Consider the following 24,174-nt stretch of genomic DNA (forward strand, 5'->3'; position numbering starts at 1 on the left):
CCATTGACTACTCAAGTTTACTTACCCTGACTTATTAAATATTTTTTCATGGTATGTTCTCAGACTATGTTTTCTAGCATTTTTCTTGTGTTTGCATGCTTGTGTGAGTGTGTATACATGGTGCATTGAGGAAGAGATAAACCCCAAGTTAATCCTGCAAGTAATGCATCTGGCGCTTATATGAGAACCATAATTTATGCAGAGTGTATTTTTAAATTCAATACTTGAACAGTTTGTCAAATGTTACATTATTTTAAATGTAGGCCAAGAGTGTTTCTGTATTAAGCTCCACAAGTGTGTGGGTTGAAATTAGGCAAGTTAAACGGGATTGTGAATGTTAAACAGGAATATTTTTAAGCATTCTCCTTTGGGGTTTGATTACTATTTATATTGGATTTATAAATTTTGAAAGAAGCAGTTACTCTTGTCTGTCTGTTCACATGCCAACATCAACATTGAATTTATCAAGTAGTTATTTATGCAATGTTTAGACAGGCAAAATGAAATGGAGAAGGGAGCCAATTATCTGTGGATCCTACCCACACAGTTTTCAGCAACTGCAGAGAAAATGAGTTGGTTGTCCAGAACAACTGTTTTGTTGACTCTGCCCTGAACATTTAGTTAATTATGCAATTCTTCCTGTCCTTTAGCCTGTGTTTCTACATTCCATGCCTGGCCTCAGCTGTCCGTGGCAGTCATGACTGAGGTCGTTAATTAACCATGACGACTGCCTCAGCAAAATCAGGCTGGAGGAATCCCTGTCCATTACAAAGCTTGGTCTCAGGGAACCTTAAGGACCATTTCACCTGCGGCATAATCTATTTTAGTGGCCATCGAGAAAGATAGTACCAAGATATAACCACCCTTGGATATAAGAAATTTACCTTTTTAAAAGGGTATATGACATTAAGATTTGCTTTAAAAAGAAAATGCCAAACTGAGTCTCGTTTTCGGATCACACGCAAATTCCAAACACACTGGCATGCAAACTTTAATATTTATTAACTCATTATATAATGTTAACTATCGATTAATTAGTTAATTAAAGCTCATGTTTTAATGTCAGCTTTTACTTATTGATCCAGTGCTGCAAAAGAGAATTTGGAAGCAATGATGGAGTCTTACATTTCAACTCAGGGGAAATCAGTTTTGATCATTCAATCGGTAAGTTGCAAAACTATGCTAAAAGCTTTGCCCAAAGCAAGGTTACCAAGTATGAGAAGTGGAAATTAAACTTTTTGCTTTTATTCTAATTTTTAAATTCCTAAATAAATGTTGAACAACTGTTTAGGGAATATCAGTTAGGAAGGAGCCAACTTACTAGCCTGCTTTAAACTCTCTTGAACACTCACAGGTTCTGACCTGGCACCGGATGAAGAGGGAGGGCTTGTGACAGAGAAGACCTTTAACATTCTTCCAAACCTGCGTTTCTGTGATTCTAAGAACTGAGCATTGAGCCTGCCCTTTATAAAGTTATCACATGAGAATAAATTGTGTTTACATGGAAAAGAGCTCATAACAGTGACAGGTCTGGGGGATTAAGGCTTTCATGTGCTTGGCATTCCGTGTACATGACCTCCTTTAATATACCCAGCAAATGAACACGGTGGGGATTCCTGTCTCCATTTTATAGAAAAGACTGAGGTTTGGAGAGGTTAAGGAGCATGCCCACGATCACATACCAATCATCAGGAATCTTGAAATGGCCTTTTGGGAAAAATGAAGGCTTCTTTGAGTCCAAATGATCCAGATATTTGCTTCCATTTTCCAAAAGGGATTTTATATAGACACAGTGTCTGACTGTGTAACTATCGCTCCTATCATTCATCTCATTGAAATTTCTTCATACCCAGGCTCAATATTTCACATTGGCTGGTCTGAGGTCCTAGCTCAAGGGCCTTCCTTCTTTGTTATTCAGTTAATATTAACATTCCCCTGCTTGGCCTTCTCTCTTTCTTCTTTAGTCACACTTCCACCACACTCTATACAAGCACTGATACTAGACTTGCACATACTAGAGTGCTTATAAAACAGACAAAACAAAAAGCTTATTGACTAAACTTCTATGCAGTTAAAATGATCTGTATTTCATCTTGTCCAAGAAGAAATACTTGAGTCTACAAAATACTGGCTTATTGTGAAGACCCATGCCAAAATTATTTTTGCAAAATGGAATAATTATTGACTTCTGTACCAATTTTCTCTATTATAATTCAAAATAATTTCTATTTTAGTCAATAACTTACATATCTGAGCTCTGATATTACTTTTGAAAATTTATTCTTCTCATGAAACAGTTCATCTTGATGTGATTTTTAATTAATCCTTTAATTATTAAATTTTGAAAGAGAGGTATATAGAAATTATGGTATTTGGTTTTTAAGTGTTTCTCATTAGATTTAAAATTTTTAGTAGGAATGCAATTTTTAGTATCAGCAAATAAACCTCTTTTCAATAGTTCATTAATATTTAAATGACCTATCATTTTGTCTTGATTATGATTTTTATTAGGAAGAGCATGTCTTCTAAATCCACTGTCATCCTTAAAGATAGAAGAAGAGTTCTTTATTGAGTTATTTTTATTCCTGTTCAATTTTTTTTTTTTGTCCCTAGAAATGATGTAGGTCAAAGACAGTTTTCTTTTTCAAATGGAATCCTATGTTCTCAATAACTTAGCCCAGAGTTAAATTGCTTAAATACTCATAGCATCTCAGATGTCAGATGGCTTTAACAGAAGGAGATGCTCAGCATACAGAATATCTTACACTGTGGTATAGGCCAACATGCCTCAGAATAACCTGGAGAGTTTGTTTAACATGACTATTTGGGGACCTCTCCCTGGACGATCTGTATCTGAATGTCTAAGATTGGGGTCCCAGAATGCATGAAAAAAGATCTTCTCAAATAATCCTTAAAAACCTAAAATTTGAGAATCACTGTCTTAAAGGTTATATTATTACTAACATTAAAAATCATATCCACATTTAAATAAACATTCCTGATTCTCTGGCAGGTCACACCCAGTTGCAGGAAAGCAACATTGTTCGATGATCAACAACTGATTAAATAAACCCAACTGCTGTCTCTGTTAAAAATGATGGCACCACATAGACATTAATCAGCCATGGCCACTACATAATGACTGACACCCTTCAAAACAACAGACACAAATAGCACAGTTTTATAGCTTGGTTTTCAATTTCTGTTCCATTCCCACATTTTTCTAATACCTCTTTTGGTGTTCTGAATTTAGTTTGTAGGGAAGAAGGAATCTCTTAGCTGGGCAGTTACTCTGCTTAAGATTGTCTGAGGTTCATCTTGGATGAGCCACTATTCTCTCTCCAAGTATGGAAGCAATAAAAGCATCTTCATAAGGTCAGCCTGCACTTACTACTGCTGTCATCTCTGGTTACTAAATAAACACTTTGCATTTTTGAAGTGCTCTGCAAACACACTGGAAACTTTAAGGACAATCTGCACAGAAACTTAAAAGATTCCACGTCTTGGGCTTCCCTGGTGGCGCAGTGGTAAAGAATCCGCCTGCCAATGTAGGGGACACGGGTTCAAGCCCTGGTCCGGGAAGATCCCACATGCCGTGGAGCAACTAACCCCGTGCGCCACAACTACTGAGCCTGCGCTCTAGAGCTCGCGAGCCACAACTACTGAAGCCCGCATGCCTACAGCCCATGCTCCGCAACAAGAGAAGCCACCACAATGGGAAGCCCGCGCACCGCAACAGAGTAGCCCCCGCTCGTCACAAATAGAGAAAACCCGTGCGCAGCAACCAGGACCCAATGCAGTCAAAAATAAATAAATAAATTAATTAATTAAAAAAATAATAATAATAAATAAATTCTTCAGGCTCAGGAAGAGGAGTTACTCTAAATTCCCAATGACTGCAAGTCACTTATTCACCTAGGTATTTAGGTATATTTATTAATATACCTAATTATTTAGGTATATTATTCACCTAGGTATTTAAGTGTATTAATTTCCAGCATATCCTGAAACACTGTTATTTTGAAAAACCTGTACCATATTAAATTAAAGATCATTAAAATAAACATATTTTCTTCACTCTTACTGTGTAATGGCTAAAAATGTTCTCCCCGGGGTCATTCAATTTATCTAAAACTAAAGCATGTTTTTTTTCCCACTTAAGGAGGTGATGATGAAGTGAAAATATTAAGGAAAAAAGCCCACTTTTTGTTTTTGCTTTGTATACACTCTATTATTCTGAAAGGTCCATCATTTTGAAAGCTTAAGGTATATGAATCATTTCACTGCAAAGGTATATACTTATATCTACATCTACGTCTATACAGCTGTTTCATTACTTTCAATATGTGTTCATAGATTGCTATTATATCTTATCATTAATAAACATTTATATTATATTAAAAACTCTAAAAAGAGATACAAATGAACTTATTTCCAAAACAAAAAGAGGCTCACAGATATAGAAAACAAACTTATGGTTACCAAAGGGAAAAGGAGGGTGGAGAGAGGGATAAATTAGGAGGTTGGGATTAACATATACACACTACTATACATAAAATAGTTAACCAACAGTACATAGCACAGGGAACTCTACTCAATATTTTGCAATAAACTATAAGGGAAAAGAATCTGAAAAAATATATACATAAACATTTACGTGTATAACCGAATCACTGTGCTGTACACCTGAAATTAACATGATACTGTAAATCAACTGTACTTCAATAAAAACAATTTTTAAAATTTTAAAAAACTATTCAAAGCAAGCTTTTACTAATTGTTGTATTTCATGTAATTATGACCTCCTAGAGCTGCCTTGCAGCACTTAAACAAAGAGTCAATAGGGGGTATACAAAATCCCCAAATGATTTTGACATTTGGACCAATCACATCACTTGAGCCAAGACTCTTTGTTCTTAAAATCTCAGCTGGCTGTTCTAATGGCTGGCTACCCACCCGGCCCACCAAGCAGGGTTGTTTGTCAAGACTTTGAAGCACATATTCTGCTTCCAGAATCAACACTGCATAGTGATTATTTCTCTCTCTTTTTTGTTTCTTTTCCCCCAATACTTTATTTTCAATAATCTTCACTTTCCTGAAGGAATTGATTTGGGGAATGGGGACCACTCTTTCAAAAAAAAGTTAAAGTTAGTATTTTAATCCCCCAAAGGCAGGGACTATAAAGAACATTCCAATCACACGACCGCACCACATTTTTGTGTTTAAATTAAGTCAGGGTTATGATGGCGATTAATAACACACACTGACTCAAAAAGTCAGTTGGCATGATTAGGAAGGGCAAACTTTTCTGGTTTTAGTAGAGAAACAAAATAAGCATATAACTGACCTTTGCATTCCATTCTACTTGAAAAAGGCTTTCCAGCCTTTTAAAAAATCTTCATACTTCTGTTCCATATCACACTCGGAATTAGATACTTTAAAAATATGCCATTAACCAAAATATTGTCTTGGCAGCTGGTTTAAATATTTATTTAAGATATGTAGCAGTTGCGGCACTTAGAATTTAAAACAGATGGCAGGACTATATTGGCACTGTGCATTACTGGCAGAAGTGGACCATTTGAACTTTCTTAAAGTTTTGCAGCTTTGAAGTTTGAGGGGACATAATTGACCCTCTTTTCCTCTGTCCTTAGGGGAGCACAGAATTGTTTAGGGATGCTAACTCAGAAATCATGACACAAGATGTGTGCAGCTGTTTAGGAGAGTGAATGGAAGAGGCAGGTACCCGTAGGATGCTCGCCTCCCCTCCCCTTCCAGCTCACTTATTCTGTCTCCTTGTTAGGACATTTACTTCATTTTCTGGGTCTCTGGAGACTTATTGCTGGCACACATTCCCACACTGAGACAATTCATTTTCCTCATCAGGAAAGATTAAGAAAAGAATAGAAGACTGTGTGGCGGCAAATTGCAAAGTCCCAGCATTTCTCTGCTGACTTCAGCGATTAATGACCCAAAAGTCCATATCTTGGTAGAATCTTAAAGATTCTAAGAGTTTAGCACAGGGTCTGGCACATAGTAGGTACTCAGTAAATCTTGAACAACGGAATATTTCCTCCAGCTAGACTTTCCTCAGCCTCTTTGTGTTTTTAAAATTGAAGTATAGTTGATTTATAATGTTGTGTTACTTCAAGTGTACAGCAAAGTGATTCAGTTATACACATATATACTTTTTCAGTCTTTTCTATTATAGGTTATTACAAGATATTGAATATAGTTTCGTGTGCTATAACATGGATGCACCTAGAGATTATCATACTAAGTGAAGTAAGCCAGAAAGAGAAAGACAAATACCATATGATATCATTTATACGTGGAATCTAAAATACAACATAAATGAACTTATCTATGAAACAGAGGCAGAATCACAGACATGGAGACCAGACTTGTGGTTGCCAAGGCAGGGGTTGGGGAGGGATGGATTGGGAGTTTGGGATAAGTAGATGCCAACGATTACATATATGTAGAACTGAATCACTTTGCTGTACACAGAAACTAATACAGCATTGTAAATCAACTACACTTTAATAAAATAAATTTAAAAAATAATAAATCATGTTTCTTTGTTTTGCTGATTTAAAAATTATAAAAGTAACACAACCTCCACGTAATAACTCAATAACACATCAAATGAGAGTCCCACTTTACTCTTACCTATTTCCACTCTTCCTGTCTCCCCAGAAGTAAGCACTGATGTCAGTTCGGTACATACATTGCCAATTTTTTCCTATTCATTTGCATTTATAGGTACTCATGGAAATATATCATTTTAATAACATATATTAGTTATGGATGCATACTTATATATTAGAAATATAAAAATGTGCGTGGAAATAATAAACATGAAGTTCAAGATAAGGTTATGAAAGAGCTGCCCTCTGCTCTCAGTCACAATAGAGTGTGAGAGTTCCCTTCCAGCTATTTGTCTAGTGCCCATAGGTGAGAGCTGCCTTTCAGAATATTAGCGCCTGGATCTCACTGCTAGAACAGGCATCAATGAGACGCACCGTGCTGCACCGGTTGGGCTTCATGGCAGCGTGTTTAAATTTAAGCTGAGGGCTTCCCTGGTGGCGCAGTGGTTGAGAATCTGCCTGCCAATGCAGGGGACACGGGTTCGAGCCCCGGTCTGGGAAGATCCCACATGCCGTGGAGCAACTAGGCCCATGAGCCACAACTACTGAGCCTGCGCCTCTGGAGCCTGTGCTCCGCAACAAGAGAGGCCGCGATAGTGAGAGGCCCGTGCACCGCGATGAAGAGTGGCCCCCGCTCGCCGCAACTAGAGAAAGCCCTCGCAGAAACGAAGACCCAACACAGCCCAAAAAAATTAATTAATTAATTATTTTTAAAAAAACAAAAAAACAACCAGCCTTGCCTTATTAATAAAAAAAAAAAAGAAAAAAAATTTAAGCTGAGTTTTCTGCACAGTGTGTTGGTTTCCATCAAACTCCAGATCCGAAGCCAACTTCTCCAGGAGGCTTCCTGCACTGCCCCACCCCGCCTTGGCCCCCATCGTGAAGTGTGACGCCCTTCTCCACTTGGCAGAATACAGGCACGCCTCCTTTTGTTGTGCTTCGCTTTATTGCACTTCACAGATGTTGTATTTTTTAAGAACTGAAGGTTTGTGGCAACCCTGCAACGAGCAAGTACTATTGGTGCCATTTTTCCAACAGAATTTGCTCATTTGATGTCTCTGTGTCACACTTTGGTAATTCTCACAATACTTCAAACTTTTTTATTATTATTATGTTTGTTATGGTGATCTGTGGTCACTGATCTTTGATGATACTATTGTCATTGTTTGGGGGCACCAACCAAGAACTTTATCAATAAATGTTGTGTGTGTTTTGACAGCTTTACTGACCGGCCATTCTCCATCTCTCTGCCTCTCCTTGGGCCTCCCTGTTCCCTGAGACACAATATTGAAATTAGGCCAATTTATAACCCTACAATGGCGTCTAAGTGAAAGGAAGGAGGCACATCTCTCACTTCATTTTTTTCCGCTGCGCAGCTTGCAGGATCTTAGTTCCCCGACCAGGGATTGAATCCGGGCCACGGCAGTGAAAGTGTGGAGTCCTAACCACTAGACCGCTAGGGAATTCCCAAGAGATGCACGTCTCTCACTTTAAATCAAAAGCTAGAAATAATTAAGCTTAATGAGGGAGGCATGTTAAAAGCTACATAGGTTGAAAGCTAGGCCTCTTGCTCCAGTCAGGCAAGTTGTGAATGCAAAGGAAAAGTTTTTTTTTTTTAATTTTTATTGGCATATAGGTGATTTAAAATGCTGTGTTAGTTTCGGGTGTACAGCAAAGTGAATCAGTTATACATATATGTATATCCCCTCTTTTTTTTTTTTTTAGATTCTTTTCCCATATAGGCCATTACAGAGTATTGAGTAGAGTTCCCTGTGCTATACAGTAAGTCCTTATTAGTTATCTATTTCATATATAGTAGTGTGTATATGTCAGTCCCAATCTCCGAATTTATCTCTCCCCCCCCCCAGGAAAAGTTCTCCAAGGAAATTAAAAGTGTTACTCCAGTGAACACAGGAATGATAAGAAAGTAAAACAGCCTAATTACTGATATGGAGAAAGTTTTAGTGGTCTGGATAGAAGATCAAACCAGCTACAACATTCCTGTAGGCCAAAGCCTAATCCAGAGCAAGGCCCTAATTCTCTTCAATTCTACAAAGGCTGAGAAAGGTAAGGAAGCTGCAGAAGAAAAGTTTGGAGCTAGCAGGGGTTTTGGTTCATGAGGCTTAAGGGGACAAGGTGCCTCCACAAGTTGGACGGGCAAGGTGAAGCAGCAAGGGCTGATGTAGAAGCTGCAGCAAGTTACCTAGAAGATCTAGCTATGATAATGAATGAAGGTGACTACACGAAACAACAGATTTTCAACGTAGATAAAACAGCCTTCTGTTGCAAGAAGATGTCAGCTAGGACTTTCATAGCTATAGAGGAGAAGCCAATGCCTCGCTTCAAAGCTTCAAAGGACAGGCTGACTATCCCGTTAGGGGCTAATGCAGTTCATCACACAATAAGTTAAAGCCAATGCTCATTTACCATTCCAAAATCCTGGAGCCCTTAAGAACTACGCTAAATCTACGCTGCCTGTGCTCTATAAATGAAACAACAAGCCTGGATGATAGCATGTGTGCTTACAACATAGTTTACTGAATATTTTAAGCCCACTGTTAAGAACTACTGCTTCAGAAAAAGAAATTCCTTTCAAAATATTACTGCTCATTGGCAAAACACCAGGTCACCTAAGAGCTCTGATGGAGATATACAATGAGATTAATATTGTTTTAATGGCTGATAACACAACATCCATTTTGCAGCCCAGGGATCAAGGAGTCATTTCAACTGTCTTATTACTGAAGAAACACATTCCATAAGGCTACAGCTGCCATAGATAGTGATTCCTCTGATGGATGTGGGCAAAGTCAAATGAAAGCCTTCTGGAAAGAATTCACCATTCTAGATGCCATTAAGGACATTCTTATGGGAATAGGTCAAGATATCAACATTAACAGGAATTTGGAAGAAGTTGATTCCAGCCCTCATGGATGCCTTTGAGGGGTTCAGGACCCCAGCAGAGGAAGTAACTGCAGATGTAGTGGAAATAACAAGAGAACTAGAATCAGAAGTGGAGCCTGAAGATGTGACTGAATTGCTGCAATCTCACAATAAAACTTTTGCAGATGAGGAGTTGCTTCTCATGGATGAGTAAAGAAAGTGATTTCTTGAGATGGAATCTACTCCTGGTGACGATACTGTGAAGACTGTTGAAATGACAACAAAGGATTTAGAATAGTACATAAACGTAGTTGACAAAGCAGTGGCAGGGTTTGAGAGTATTAACTTCAATTTGGAAAGACGTTCTACTGTGGGTAAAATGCTATCAAACAGCAGTGCATGCTGCAGAGAAAATCGTTCATGAAAAGAAGAGTCAATTGATGTGGCAAACTTCACTGTTCTTATTTTAAGAAACTGCCGCAGCCACCCCAACCTTCAGCCACTGCCCTGATCAGTCAGCAGCCTTCAGCATCAAGGCCAGGCCCTCCACCAGCAAAAAGATTACAACTTGCTAAAGACTTAGATGATGGTTAACATTTTTTAGCAATAAAGTATTTTTAAATTAAAGTATGTAGGGCTTCCCTGGTGGCACAGTGGTTAAGAATCCGCCTGCCAGTGCAGGGGACACGGGTTCAAGCCCTGGTCCGGGAAGATCCCACGTGCTGTGGAGCAACTAAGCCCGTGCACCACAACTACTGAGCCCGCACTCTAGAGCCCGCGAGCCACAACTACTGAGCCCAAGCGCCGCAACTACTGAAGCCCACGTGCCTAGAGCCCATGCTCTGCAACAAGAGAGGCCACCGCAATGAGAAGCCTGCACAACGCAACGAAGAGTAGCCCTCACTTACCAACTAGAGAAAGCCCGCGCGCAGCAACGAAGACCCAACGCAGCCAAAAATAAATAAATTTTGTTTAATAAAGTATGTATATATTTTTTAGACATAATACTATTGCACGCTTAAAAGACTTCAGTATATTGTAAATTAACTTTTATATGCACTGGAAAACCAAAAAATTCATGTGACTTGCTTTATTGCCGTGGTCTCCAACAAAACCCACGATATCTCTGAGGTATGCCTGTAGTTATCTTTTCTCTCCCTTATGCCACTTATCACGTCCCACCATCTAGTCCTGTTTTTTGAACGTACAACCCTTCACCACTGACTTGTAGCTTTTAAGGATAAAAACTGGGTTATGCATCTTCATATTCTCTTTGTGCCTAGAACATTGCCTCAGTCAACAAATGACAGGACACATGTGGTTTAACACTCGTTTTGTATAAATGAAGGTATTACAGATTAATACATTCTATATATTTATTTTATTTAAAACATTTTAAAATGAGGCAAAATTCACTTAATGGCATCTAGAATGGTGAATCCTTTCCAGAAGTGTTTCAATTGACTTTGCCCATTTTAAAGAGAGCAATTCAGGGGCATTTAATATATTCACAACCTTATGCATCTACTATCTAGTTCTAAAACATCTTCATCACCCCAAAAGAAAGCCCCCTGCCCATAAAGCAGTTACTTCCTTAGCCCCTGGCAAACACTAATGTGCTTTCTGTCTCTATGGATTTACCTATTCTGGATATTTCATATAAATGGAATCATACATACATCATAATCTTTTGTGTCTGGGTTCTTTGACTTGGCACAATATTTTCAAGATTCATCCATGATGTGGCACGTATTAATATTTCATTCCTTTTTATGGTTAAATAAACTATTCTATATATTTTATTTGCAATTTGTTGCAGGTACATGTCATCTGCCTGATTTTACCTCTAGATGGCATTACTTTCTTGGGAATTTCCTGGTCTGTCCCAATACTATTTAGTGAAATTAACTAAATTACACTGTAAAATTATATCAAGAACTGCTTTCACTGCAAAGCCAAATGAATCCTAATGAATCAGCCATTATGGATGTTTTGACACTACAGCATACAATATGTCGTGGATCTGGCCATTACATGCTGTTATAAGCAACAGTGGCTTCCGGGTCAGTAGAGATTACTTTTCAGATGTGTTTTTAAAATATCTATTTCATACTGAATTATTGTAGCTTGAATCTTGTTATTAAGCTGGCAGTAAATAATAATACCCCAGTCAAGACTGGAATAACAAAATACTATAGGGGATTTTGTAATGTCATTGTGAAATCTACATGATACTTGGTTTGATTTATAGACCTGGCTCCGCCTATTACCTAAAGGACCATGGACAAATCTCACTGGTCTTGCTTAATCCTCTAGAAAGAGATGAAAGTAAATTAAAACCTTCCTTGTCGGGTTTTATGAGTATCAAATGAAAAATGACTGTGAAAATGCACTGTAATCTGGGAGGCACTATGCTAATTGTTACTAATTTTGAGGACTTAAAGATTCATACTCATTGGTGTTTATATTATGCATAAAAATGTTATTCTCTTTAAGGTAGTCAGTGTCATTAAGCTCAGGGCTTCTCAAGAATTTTAACAGTTTAAAAAGCAATTCCATTTTGAGTATCTTCCTGAGACTATCATCAGAGAGAGTGGTCCAAGAAGATTCTGTGAGGAAATTACAGCACTTTTAAGTAAGTGATCTCTGTACTGGATACTCCTAGTTTGTTTAGTTTAGTTAGGTGAGGTAACTTTGACTTGACTGAAATATATTTTAGTATGAGAAGCATTTGTCCTGTCTGGTGATAATAGTTCAGAGCTTCTTTGTACCTTTAGTGCCCAAGAGAATTTGACATATAATAACCCTTAAATATGTAATGATAAATAAGTGAGTTCCATTTCCTATATTTCTCCTTTATTTGACTAGGAATTTATTTAGGGTAACAATAATTTTATTGTTTATTGAATCCTCATTACCAAATAGTGCCTGGCGGTCAAAAAAAAACATAAAACAAAAAAACCCAACCAAACAAACAAAAAAAGAAGCGTTTGTTGTATGCAAAATGAGTAAATTACTGGATACAAATATTGCTACTAAAGATGCAGAAAATATAGGTTTAAAATAGTTTATGTTTTAAATTATTAAGAGCTTATTTCAAAGTTATGCATTCTCCCCTAGTTGACCTACTTGCTTAATTAAAGCTGCCCAAGCAGTTAACACCTGGAGCATCTTTTGACAGACAAAAAAAATCAAAGCAAGTAAGTGGTGTTCATAGGTAGGTCTACAAATGATTCATGTGCCCTAAAGTTCTTAAAACATAAGCAATACAGAGTTCTTTGCATGTGTAGGAAGCACTGGGGTCTTGAAAACAGAATGGGCAGAGGCTTGGGGACAAATGGATGAAATGAGATAATACAAAGCATTCAATTCAGTACTTGGCTCCCAGCACCTTTGTGCTAATTAGGTAAAGACCTCTCTGGGCAGATGCAGCCCCGCAGGCTTACAGTTTGGCAAGCTGAGTGGGGATTGGATTACTGTTCCCAAGCTCCCTTGGGCAGCAACCTTGCACAATGAACAACCTGCAGAACAATTTTTGGAGGCCCTCCGGCTAGCTATTGTCATTGAGAGACAGCATGACAGAGTGAGTAGTCAGCCTCGCCAGCTTACCAGTGGGTACCTCGTAACAGAGTAATCTTTCCGTGGCTTGGTTACTCACTTGTAAAATGAGACAATACTAATATTCCCCTCGCTGGGTCATTATGCAGAGTGAATGACTGAATGTATGTAAAACACACAGAGCAGTGCATGGCAAATGTATATATTCCATAAAATGTGAGGTATTGTTATCAATATTAGACTAGTTCTCAATAACAGACAAGGCAAAGTGGTATCAACTCTTTGACAGTCTTGAGGCATGGGGTTTAGGATGGTAAGGCTTTGAAGGAAGGGTGGTCGTCGGCACAAAGCTCCCTGTCTTGCAGAGAAGTAGGAGCCATTAAACCCTACAAAGAACCATCCAAATTTAGGGGTGTGGAATTCTTCCTTGGAACTCCATGATCTTATACACCACCTCCATTCCAATGACTTCCATCTAGATGTTCAATATGTATTTGTTGGTGGGTTTTTTAAGTAATTTTAAATGTCTAAAATCTTTGCTCTCCATCCAGCGCTGCCGGCTGGTTTGTTAGGATTGCTAGTTTATACTGAAGTCAAATGAGGCAGTTTTCTCAATCTCTTCCTCTGAGAAGATTATTTGTGTGTACTTTTCCAAATACTGCAGCATTCTTTTCTTTTACCTTTCCAGATTGAACTTTTAATTAATTAAGTAACTTAATTGAAGTATAGCTGATTTACAATATTAGTTTCAGGTGATCAACGTAGTGATTCAGTATTTTTATAGATTATACTCCACTTAAAATTATTACAAAATAGTGGCTATATTTCCCTGTGCTGTACAATATATCCTTGTTGCTTATTTATTTTGTACATTGAAGTTTGTATCTCTCTTTTTTTTTTTTTTTAAATAAATTCATTTATTTAGTTTTGGTTGCTCTTAATCTTCTACCCCTATCTTGCCCCTCCCCCTTCCCTCTCCTCTCTGGTAACCACTAGTTTGTTCTCCGTATCTGTGTGGGCACTTAGGTTGTAAGTTCTAATACTAAACACAAGGGGGCAGCGTTCTGCCACCTATCCCCGCCCTGGCTCCGTTCAGAAACCTGATTTTCATGAAGTGCTTTTTTTTAAGCCTATCTTAGTTAAGGAGGCAAATCCTTATTCCTTTAAGACCAGGCTTACTGTTTTTCTTCACTACTGCCTGGAATATATACCTATCCTTCTGTAGAAATAAAATTGAAATCTAAAAGCCTGACTGTATTTATACCCAGGACATGTTAACAGGGAGTTTAAAAAACAACAAAATATTTAAACCAAAGCATTTTAGGCTAGCTATCCCTCTCTACTGGGTAACATAAAATATAATGATATTGCCATTAAGGTGATTGTCTGGGCTCTCTTAAACACTAATTTGCTCTGTTAATCACCATAGATCCTTTCCAAAGGTAATTGCTAACCCTGAATACTTCATTCCACAAATATTTACTAAGTGCCTTCTACGTGCTAGGGATTTTTCTGGGGATTTAATGGAACCCAGACAAGGGTTGTATCTTTGTGTTTAGACTGGTGATATTCTGTCAGGAGAGGGAGGCAGGGATATACCTGCCTGCAGAGGCTCGGCCCCTTTGAAAGAATATCTTTAAAACGTTTAGGTTCGTTAAGATGGAAGGGAATTTAGAGATTACCTAGTGGAAACTCAGACGCCTAGAGGGGCCAGACAGATAAATAAATAAAATGGGCCAGTTGGGGTCTGCAATTAAGTGAAGAACAGGTGTCTAATTTAAAGACCACTCTCTCCCAATAAGCTCAGGCTAGAATTTTCTTCTCTCTTCTTTTTTTTTTTTTAAACCCAAAACAAGACCTGCTCCCCTCAACACACACACACCTTCTCCTAAAGTTACCAAACAGAAAGAACTGTTTTAAGGAAGGTGGATTCACAGAACCAGGAAGGGCAAGGAGTCAAGATAAATCACCTTGTCCTCCACCCCACCCCTCCCCCCAAGTTTTTTTAAACAAATGTATTAACCCAAACCATGATAACTATTGAGCAATGCAAGACCACAACATGGACAGTGGCCAAAGGCTACGGTATAGGTGAGGTCGCTGTTTTTCTCTTTCCTCAAGGAATTTTCTAGGCCATTAAGAGAGCTTCCCTTTCTGAGTCTGGTTTTTCTAAGTCTCCCGTTAGCTTTCAGCAGGAACAGGGCATGCGGTGTAACCATCTTCAGGTGCTATCAGAAGAGAAATGCGAGGGGCTAGCTGTGTCTTCCTCCCCTGTCACTAGTGAATGTGAGAAGGATGTGAGATGGAGGCAAGGAGTCTCTGGGGCCAGATTTGTCAAGGGAATTCAGATGTTGATCTTTCAAAGAGAAGCCAGAAATCTGGAGTTTCATGGGAAATCTCCCAATTTTAGAGAGCTGCCAATGAATTATCTCAATGCTGTGAAGGCCATTCCAAGCTCATCTGAGAGCTAAATTTGCCTCCTTGTCCAGTAGCTTAACCTCTAACCTAATTAAATCCTCTAATTCTACAGATTAAATAACAGGCCCAGAGAAGTGAATGACTTGCCCAACATCATCACATAATCTGTATTTTTTCCTCTAAGTCATAAAATAGCTGAAAAAAGTGGAGGAAATGTCTTACAACCAGTGAGACAACTATTGTCAACTTAAACAAAAGGTAGGTGCGAAATGAGCCAGCTACTTGGCAATGTTGGTGTTGAGACAATTCAGAAGAGTATGATTTATACTCACAATGAATGTAGTACCTAATGTGGAAAATGATGATTATTGCAGAGGGGCTAATGAGAAAGTAAAAGATGCTCTGGTTGCCATGAGTTACAAATCAGCACCACGATCGTTCTATCAAATTTGAATAAGTAACTATGAACACAACAGGGTATTGGAAAACAGCTGCAGGCTTACATATCAAGAAATTCTGGGTAAGTCAGACATTCCATTATTTCATAAATCTAATAAGAGAAGTGCATATGGATTTTACTATTACATTAAGAAAAAAATGGCTCAATATCACACAGGAAATACAATAAACATGTAGGTATTGCTAAAGAGCTCAAACAAATGAGGAGATGAAGGAACATTTAAGTGAAGCCAGTTGGGACTTCAAATTCTGGGGCCATTTCAAACATGTCCAGTGGTCATTTTTTTTATATGGGGGCTAGAAATATTTTATACCATTTAAGAAAGTGCTATTTTTTTGATTGTTCACTACACGTGGCTAATTCTTGTGCCACACTGACATTCCAAGAGGACAGCCAAGTGCTGACTGATGTCACCATCTGGTTTTACCAGGTCGTGTTCACCTCTCACTGACCGTCTCCAGATTCTGTTAGGGCAGAGTGGGTGTCTAAATTGTTCACGGTCATGCTCCCAGCTCAGTTCCTGGCACTCAGAAGGCCCTCAGTAACTGTTTAGTTAGGCTGAATTGGCTCAGCTGGAATTGAAGAATCAGAAGCAGTTGGAAGGGAGCTTAGAGCTAGTTCTCATCATCCTCATCCATCCCACCCCTCCCAGCACGATACCACCCCCTCCTCTTCCACGTCCCCCTCCATCAGTGACGGGAAATACAACGCACTGTTAGCAAGCAGTCAAATCTACTTCAATAATCCTGCCTTAGACCCTCTCCAGATGATGCTAATGCCAAACTAGATAGTCATAATGTTCTTGGCCAAAAGCCTATACTTTTAAAATGAGATTACATGAGATTCATATGAGTTTTAATATAACCATAATAAGTATTAATAATGCATGCTGTATAATCAATTGGCATTCTCCCCCAAAGGGCTCAAATTCTTATTTCTTATTGTGATAAATTTGTACTTATAGATAAACAGGAATACATCTCTCTTCATAAGGGGCAAAACAACCTTTTAGCTTCATAGAAGTTTCCCAACAATAATATGATCTAGCTCCACTAGGCTGGAAGAGCATGGGCTTGAGAATTTCAGATCACCGGTCACCAGTATAACTCTGGAATGGAATTTAATTTCTAAATGCACACTCTCATCCCAACCAAAATGTCTAACTTGTCTATCTCAGGGACTCCACACCTTGAAAACTTCGAATCCTTTAAACCATTCATTCATCCAATAACTGAGTTCCTGATATATGCCAAGCACCATGCTAGGTACCAGAGGCACAATGGTGAACACGATGGGCATGGTTCCTATTCTCATTGAGCTTTTAGTTTAGGGCCAAACAAAATGAAAGCAAACAGCAACAAAAAACTCAAGTTGAGATAAAAATTATGAAGGAGAAAGAAAGTGCTAAGATGGAGAATAATGGAGGAGAGAGATTGAGTTTAAATAGAGTGGTCTTAGAAGACCTCTGGGGAGGTGATATTTAAGTTGAGGTCTTTGCAGATAAAAAAAAAAAAAAAAAAAGATGAAGAGCTTTCCAGGCAGGAGGAAGAACAGATGTAAAGACTCTACGTCCTTGGCTTGATGCTAAGAAAAAAAAACAGACATGGGGAATGCGGCACAAGATGATGCAGCGATAGGCAGGGGCATGACACACTTATGGGCCATGGTCAGAGGAGCCCAGATTGGTGCTTTGGGAGCCATAGAAAAGTTATAAGCTGCAAGGCAATGTGATCTAATTTAAGTTTTGAGAAAAAAATTCTTGGTGTTCTCATGGCAGAGGCTTAGAGCAAAAACAAGTAGATGGGTTAGGCTGCTATGACGGGAGTAGGCAAGAGAAGGCGGCAAGCGGGATTAGGGTGCTGGCAACGCAGATGGAAAAAAGTGAGGCGGATTTTAAGGTAGATTTTGATGAGTTCATTGACAGCACGTGCAGACGGATTGATGTGGGAGGTAAGGGACGACTCTTAGATTTCTGGCTTGATGAATGGAATGGATTGGAAGCCCAACACAATAAAATCATAGAGGAGAGCTGCTCTGCTTAAAGAAGGAGAAAAGGAAAAGGGGAGGTCTGGGTCCTGTCCACTGGGGCACCTTCCCAACTATCCTTGGGTCTCCCTAGGATACCTAGGTCATGGTTCTTCAATTTTAGGGTGCTGAGCCGTTTGGAAAGCCTATTAACATACCGGTTCCTACATGTAGTGTTTCTGGAACAGAGCACTTGGAGCAGATATAGACCAGAAGGTTAATGTTGATGTGTCTGCTTATAAGATACACTGCTTTCAACTAACCTTCAGATTGGTTGGAAACACTTAAAGCAACCGGCAAGCCGTTTGCTGGCAGACTTATGGCTCCTTTTTATAAATGTATAAAAACCAAGGTAGCCTTTGTTTTCACTTCGTGTTTTTCTACTCTTCACACTCTACTGAAATAAAATAGAACCAATGGTTATTATTTATATTGCTAGAAACTCTTTGAGTGGTTCTTCCAGTGGTTGGGATGAATTATATTTTCTTCGCTTAATGATGCTGTCGTGTCATCGACTATAATCACGAGAACTAGTTCATATGAATGTATAAATGTGTCTCTGCTGAAAAAGACTGATACAATAGTACCCAGTATGTGTTAATTTGTATAACTATTAAGATATACTTTAGCACAGAAACTAAAGGGGCATTTGGCCATTGTTCTTTTACCTCGATGCCTTATTTATTTGGATTGGCTTTATCCTCATCAAATGCTTGCTTCAATTTGCACTTTCTGAATTTATCAAAAATGAATAAAGGTGAAGCAGAAACTTGCTAATTAATCCATTAAGAAGATCAACACAGAGAGTCAAAAAGGGTAAATCAGCCCCAAACAAAGCTGGCTGGTTGGTTTTTTTGCAAATAAAGTCTAACCAGCCTTCCCTGTGTTTCTGATGTTAGCAGGTGAGCTGTCTAGCTGGAACAATGCATCCCTTCCAATGACTTACAGAAGCCGTCTGGTCCTGCTGTGAGCAGGTCCTGCTTATTATCACTCATTCTTCTCTTGAAAGAGAATGTTTCCGCTCTGCTGGTGTACACCTCTCTCCTGCCTCTGAATGGTTATCACGCTTATGTGACTCATGAGGCACTCGCTCCATCCCGCTTAGCAGTCAGCTGTGCATCTATCCTATCTCCTCCACTAGACATTGCGAGCATTCCCCGAGGTCCAGGCCGTGTCCTCCTGCTCTGGTTTCATCTCAGCTCTCTTGCTCTGAAGATTTTCGAGCCTTATCTCTAACTGTGACCTTCTCCCTTGGCCCCTGACCTAAATTTCCAACAGTCTGCTGGGGATTTCACTCCCATCTCAAGCTCCACGTGTCATATATTGAATAGTTCACCAACTGCCACCTCTTAACTCCTCTCTCTGTTAATGATCACCATCCTCCCGGCTGGAGACACACATGCTTCTCGTGTCTCTTTCACTCCCTATCTAATCAGTCACTTTGTCCTATTGATTTTCCCTGTTCTCGTCAAAATGACTTATTTACTCACTGCCAAATACACCTTGCACTTTCCCACTGCTAATATTGTTACCTGCAGTTTCACCTACCATGAGAGCCTTCTTATCTGCTTACTGACATGCTCCAAGGAGTTCCAGACTCACCTGTAAAGTCAGCCTTTACCTTAAGCAGCATCTGTCCCAAGCATTTAGCTTCTCCTCTGAATTCTAGCAGGTGTTGACTTCCTTTATCAAAATGATCATGCACCTTTTCTTTTTGAAATGTTAGATTGTGGTGACGGTGTTTTTGAAATCTTTTATTGTTATTCAACTTCTCTCATTTGCGTGGTTACTTCAACTAGATTGTAAATTCCTTGAAGACAGGAACGCTGTCTTAAATACTATTGTACTGCGCACAAGCTAGACACTCAAAAATACTGGTTGATTTGTTTGCGTTGGATTTGTCTGATGATAGAGATGGAGAGACAGGCACTGTAGTTCAGTTTGCAATTCAGTCGCTCATTAAGTTGGCCCATTAAACACAAACAATTTATTTTCTCTTCTAATATATTGCTCACTTTTTTTTCCCCTTGAGTCATTGAAAAGAACATACTAGCACAATAAAAACTGGGGAAAAAAGACTTCTGATAGATGTGTTTGCAAAAACTTTTCTCTTATACTCTTCTAAAGTAAATACAAGATCTGCAGACACTGAATTTATAGTAGTCATCTCTTGGCTAAATAACGCTGCATGACAAACCACAACAACCCTGCAGTGGCTACAACAGGAAACCTTTATTTTTGTGCGTGAGCATGTAGGCTGGGCAGTTCTGCTGATCTGAGCTGGTCTAGGTGGGCTCACTCATGCCCCTGAAGCCTGCCAAGGGGGTAGCAGCTGGCTCTGCTAATGTTGGTCTGGCTCTCCTGGTGTCTGGGGCCTTGGCTGGGGTGACTGAGCTGACTGAGCTTGGCCCCATGTGTTCGCTCATCTTCCAGTAGGCTAGCTCAGGCTCATTCTCATGGTGATGCAGGGTACTGAGAGAGAGCCAGTGGTGGCATGGCCCCCTAATATCTAGACTCAGCACTGGCCCACCACTGTTCCTCTTCCCCACTGATTCAAGGGGTGGGGAAACAGGCCCCACTTCCCGATGGGCAGAGCTAATTCACATTGCAAAGGATATGGAAACAGGGATGGAGAATCCCAGCTGTTCTTGCAATCAATCTATCCCAGAGTAGACAGACCTGATTTCATATACCAGCACAGTTTTCTAGTTGCATAATATTGGGCAATTTATTTAACCACTCTAAGCCACTTTCCCTCAATTGGAAAATAGGTCCTGTGAGACTCAAAGGAAATCTATACACAGGGCCTGGGACATTATAGGAAGTCATTAAATTCCTCACAGCTCTCCCAACAGCTGTTTAGAGAAGGGAAGGAGGTGTACATCATCTCTTAACATGATGAAAGTTAGATAATTTTATTTAAATTTCATTTGGAGAAACCAAACGTTAAACCCAAATGCATAATTCAGGAAAAAATGACATAAAAGTCTGAGCATTCATTTGAAAGATTTTGAAGAAATTAACTGGGAAACAAAGCTCAATGTTATTAAAATCAGTAGGACCTTTGTGCTGATCCTATGGGAGCAAGAAAGGGCAGGTCACAAAGTCTGTGGGTCAGACCATGGGGACTTTCTCATCGTTTTTTGGGTCATACTCCACATCTGGTTGGGTGACAAAACCAGCAGTTTCTCTCTCTTTCCCATTCTCCATGTAAACTTTCTTATCCCCGATGTGTTCTCGGAAGGAGTCCTAGCTGGGTCAGAGAATTCTCAACCTGCACAGTAGCCCTGAACTAGGAAGAAAGTCATAGTGTGGGGCTATCTTGGTCCTGCTCACGGTTGCTGACTTAGCTCAGAATAAATGTCATAAATCCTAATCGAATGAATCTATAAGAGGAAGAATCACAGAGGTGGCAACAAAGGTGATGCGTAACTAACATTCACTCATTCCACAAAGATTTATTGAAGTTCCTACTCTGTCAGCACTGGGGGAACAGTAAATGAGACTGAGAAGTTTTCTGCCATCAAATAGCTTATATTCTATGGGGTCAAGGGAAGAGTATTTGTATTTGCTGTATGTTCAGCTAACATTCATTTTTTTTAAAATTTTCCCCTCAACTTTATTGAGGCATAATTGACAAATGAAAATTCAATATACTTAAAGTGTACAGCCTGATGATATGATATATGTATACATTGTGAAATGATTCCCACAACCAAGCTAACTGAAACACCCATCACCTAATATAGTTACCTTTTGTGTGTGTGTGGTGAGAACACTTAAGACCTACTCACTTTGTAAATTTCAGTACACAATACAGTATTATTAACTATAGTCACCATGCTGTACATTAGATCCCCAATATTTATGCATCTTATAAGTAAAAGTTTATACCCTTTGACCCCATTTCCCACAACACCCAGGCCCTGGCAACCACTGTTCTATTCTCTGCTTCTGTGAATTTAAATTTTTTAGATTCCACATATAATTGAGATCATACAGTATTTGTCTTTCTGTGTCTGGCTTATTCACATAGCATTATGTCCTCCAGGTTCATCCATGTTGTCGCAAATGGCAGGATCTTCTTGTTTTATAACTGAATAATATTCCATTGTGTATATATATATGTATATATATAGATCACATCTTCTTTATCCATTCATCGGTCAACAGACACGTAGGTCGTTTCCATATCTTGGCTATTGTGAATCATTCTGCTAACACTGATTAAGTACTTACTATGCATTAGCTACTGTGCTAGGCACTTCACACATAAATGTCTCATTTAACCTTCACAGTAGCCCTGGAAGGAAGGTGTTGTTATTTTGCTTGTTTCATAAGTGAAGAAACTGAAGTTTTGAGTTGTTATGTAACTTATCCAAGGTCACCCAGCTAGCAAGTTCCTGATAGGTTAACATTGGAAGTGATGGGGTGGGGAGGATTTAAGTGACAATATCCACTGGGGGTCTGGTGATAAATGGAGTTCAGAGAGAGGTGAGACTTGGAAATGCACTGCTTCTGACGGGCAGGTGTTAGCCACAGTCATGACAAGAGGGAGATCAGGATTTGGGCAAAGAAGGGAAAGCAGAGAAATAGGGGCTAAATTCTAAGAAAACCTTCATATGAAAAGAAGTGATGTGATGAAAAAGGAACCAAGGAGACAATAAAGAAAGTGGAATCTGAAAGGTGCCCATAGGATGTGATCTTATGAAAGAAGTCAGAAGAACAGGAATTTGAGAAAAGGTTATTCAGAAGTCTGTTTCTTGGTGTCCTGGGAAGAATCACAATTTCCCATTCCATGTGCTGCCCTCATTTGTATAACTGACAGCATAATATACTTGCATCTTTTTTATGCTGTTTGTAGTTATCCTTAGAATCTCTATTAGCCATGGAAATAAACTTTCAAATTCTATTTAGGCAAAAGCTTCACATTTCCATCCCCTACCCCCAACCTTCTGGTAGCTTCCAGTCTGACGTGGACACCCCAAATATTATTTATCTGGAACCAATGTTCTCGTTTCTCTCTGCTGAGTCCACACATCCTTGTTTGACCAAATAACAGGAACAAACAATTCCTTCTATAATGGATGTACCCTAAGGTGTTACGCTTCTGAGAATCTCATCTGAAAATTGATTCCCCTGAACCATGGCACAGTATGATTTTAGTTCACACACTTGTTATTTATTGGTTACAAATGGTAGGGATTTGACTAGGTATGCTGTGTCTCTAGGCCAGAACAGTACAGGTAGTGTCCAACTCAGAGAGGGGAGGAAGAAGCTAGGGGAGGGGGTTGGAGCACAGCCATAAATGGTAGTTGAGGTACCAGAGTAGCTGACCACATTAGCAAAAGTTTATTTAACTAATAATGATCCAACTGTAGTACCATGTCCCTCCCAACTTTTAAACATGTAAAATTATTATTAATACAAATACTGGTTAAGACGTCTTGCACATTTACTATGTGCAGGGCATTGCATCCAGCACATTCTATGGATTATCCCATTTTGACTCTCACAAGGACTCAATGGCTTAGGTTTAATGATCAATTCCTCCACTTCCCTTAGGACAGATGAGATTCTGAGTAGAATTAGGAAAAGCTGAAATATCTGAGCTCACCTCCTTACCAAAATCCTGGCCTCTAGCCACCGCTGTCCAGTAGAACTTCCTGTGATGAAGGGGATGTTTTATATGCTGTCCAGTATGGCAGCTACGAGCTGCACATCGATGCAGAGCACTTGAAATGTGATTACTGCAACAGACTTGCACTAAGAAAGAAACAAACACACAAAAAACCTGAATTTTAATTAAAATTTAAATGTAAATAGCCACATTTCATAGTCATTTTGGACTGTGCCAATATAGAACATTTCCACCATTGCAGAAAATTCTATTGGATAGTACTGTTTAGGAGAAATGCTGCATTTCCCCCTTCCTCCCTGGTTGGATTCCAAGGCAAGCAAAGGGGTTTCTCCTCCCATTCCCAGCTCCTCCAACCCTCCAGCCTTAGAGAAAGGAGATTCCTCATTCCGTCTTCTCCTACTTCACCTCCACACTGCCCACCCCATGGCACCAGCTTGTTCAACAGCCTTGAGTTGGGGGAGCCCCAAAGGGGGAAGCAGATGGGAGTGACCTTCTCTATCAGCAGCATCATCAACAATCCACAGTTACTCACTTCTCAA

At 39.3% G+C, this 24,174-nt stretch overlaps 1 protein-coding gene across 7 annotated transcripts in view; it reads right to left on the reverse strand.

Moving 5' to 3' along the window:
• The window catches only part of LOC132351105 (interferon-induced protein with tetratricopeptide repeats 5), a 165,229-nt gene that overhangs the window by 17,802 nt on the left and 123,253 nt on the right, over positions 1–24,174 (reverse strand). For all 7 annotated transcript variants that reach the window (XR_009498087.1, XR_009498088.1, XR_009498089.1 and 4 more), the window contains exon 3: positions 23,612–23,760. The gene's annotated coding sequence lies outside the window, so the exon portion shown is untranslated. The remainder of the gene's footprint in view (positions 1–23,611; positions 23,761–24,174) is intronic.

Source organism: Balaenoptera ricei, chromosome 16 (genome assembly GCF_028023285.1).
Source record: "Balaenoptera ricei isolate mBalRic1 chromosome 16, mBalRic1.hap2, whole genome shotgun sequence".
Taxonomy (NCBI): domain Eukaryota; kingdom Metazoa; phylum Chordata; class Mammalia; order Artiodactyla; family Balaenopteridae; genus Balaenoptera; species Balaenoptera ricei.